General features: G+C 38.8%; 1 non-coding gene across 1 annotated transcript; it reads right to left on the reverse strand.

The window, feature by feature from the left end:
- Positions 1-331: 331 nt before the first annotated feature.
- Positions 332-394, reverse strand: LOC116890423. Its single transcript, XR_004386622.1, has one exon. It is a non-coding gene; the product is annotated as a U7 small nuclear RNA (small nuclear RNA).
- Between the last annotated feature and the right edge of the window lie 1,756 nt (positions 395-2,150).

The raw sequence follows: 2,150 nt of genomic DNA on the forward strand, positions 1-2,150 counted from the left end.
AATTCATCTGTGATGTCATGCAGCTGTACACTGCTACCATATATTATTCTCCTATAGGTTTCTAGATGAAAATTTGAAAAGTATAAGGCTAACCAGAATTCCTGGAAGTAGTATGTGGTTTTCCTAGAAAAAATTTACATGTATTACGTTCTCTTTCCTGATGGGTGGAACCTGGATATGCCTAGGACCAGCCTTGGCTTGAGATATAAGGTCATAAGGAAAAAGTGTTATGGAACTGCAGAAGAAACAACTTGATATCAAGCATGGAGTGCAAGCTTATAGCTTTGTAATCTGCTCAAGATACCTCTATAGCTAGCTCTCTAGGTAACTCTTGGGTTTTCTGACCCAAGTCCATAAACCTGCTAGACAAAATTCTAAAAGAGCTGTGTTAGCTTTCTAGGTAGCTCTCTCTGGGTAGCTTTCTCTATGTAGCTCTCTCTTGTAGAACAAAACATAGTCTTTTATTTATATATCAATTCAATCAGTCAACCCAGATTTGATGATACCATGAATCAACATTTTATGACCTTAGTTCCTTGGTTCTTAGAAAAGGACAGCAAGTATATTTTTTAGCATTGCAAATGAACTTAGAAATTTTCCTCCCTTTGTAATCACTAACAATAAGCTTATCTGAGTAGGATCTTGTCCTAAGATCACCGCTCCCACTATGGTTGGACCTGAACTACTTCTCTCCCAGGCTGGTCTTGAACTCGGAAGTCTGCCTGCCTTTGAAAACACAAACAATAATTTTAGTTAGGTGGGATCTCACCCTGAGATTACCACTTCCTTGCCTCCTGGTTCGTCTTTTATTACTTGAAATTTTAGCCTTTTTAAAAATTATTCCTTTCCTTTTATTGAATCATTAATGCAGCTGTTTCTGTTCTCTCGTGTTCCTGAGGCCCTTTACACAATTCATATTGCATCCTTATCTTTTGCATAGCTGAAAAATCTTGTTTCTATATTCCTGAGCTCATGTTTTCAGAATTCTCTCCCACAGCCTTAAGGGATGTCCTGAAGGTCACAGCACTTACCATTTTGCTGAGAAAAAGACACATTCTTGATTCCCTGACTCCTGCAGTTCCTCGTTATCATGGAATCATTTCGTTGGCAGGAAGAACATTTCCTGAAGGAGAAACATGAAGTAAAATTTTGCATTATTATAATAACAAGCCTTATGCATAGCAATTGCTAGCACTTGTGGAGGCCCAAAACTTATTGACATGGCTGGTAGGCTAGGTGCCTGTTGAGGACTGCATTCTGCTTTGAGAATGTCAAGGTATTATTGGTAACTTAAATCTATGTGCTTGTGAGTACTTTTTGAGTACTGACTTGTCTTTGCCATTCAGATTCGCTATGTTGCCTTGTATTGTATTGCCAAATACTGGCCCCCGAGGTCCAGTTGCCCCAACAAATGAGGAAATTCTCAAGTACAAAGAATGATGCAATGTAATATTACTCCTTAATTTAAAACAATTGATTGAATAAAGATGCCTCCAGTCTACAGGTAGAGAGAAAAGAGATAAGCAGAACTTGTTTCCTGGCCTTGAGGTTGAGGAAAGACCATAGGAAGAAGAGAGAGAGAAGGTGGAGAGAGGAGAAGATATCTAAAGATAGGTGAATAGTGAAAATATGTCCTGTAGAAATAGCCAATTGGAGTAAGAGTGGCTCACATGAATTATGGCAAGTTATAACTCAGGGTTAATGACTGGGAAGTAGACAAAATAGCTTGGTATGTAGCTATCTACTTAGCTCTAGTGCTTTAAAGGTTTCTTGTAAATATAAAGGTTTTATGTCTTTTATCCAGTTACTAAATGATCCATGGTAGGATTGAAACCCTCAGTTAATATTAAATATTTACCACAACAAAATGGCAACCAACTTATGGCAATTATAGCTCAAGCTTTCAGCCCCAATCCTCCTCCCTCCCCATGCCCCTAACCTGGAAAATGTCAAACAGCCTGAAAAGAGGCCTGGTCTATTTATAAAAGAACAAAATCAGACCAAAGCCAAAGAGTCCCAGAACATGTATTCCCAGATGAACATCCAAGGAGCAGGAACTTTCAGAGAGATCGCATGATAGGTGGCTTTTTAAGAAATTTAAAGGAGAACACAGAAACTGGGGCTTCTCCCAAGGGCAGAGCACAGCAATG

The sequence above is a fragment of the Rattus rattus genome, chromosome 1, assembly GCF_011064425.1.
Source record: "Rattus rattus isolate New Zealand chromosome 1, Rrattus_CSIRO_v1, whole genome shotgun sequence".
Taxonomy (NCBI): domain Eukaryota; kingdom Metazoa; phylum Chordata; class Mammalia; order Rodentia; family Muridae; genus Rattus; species Rattus rattus.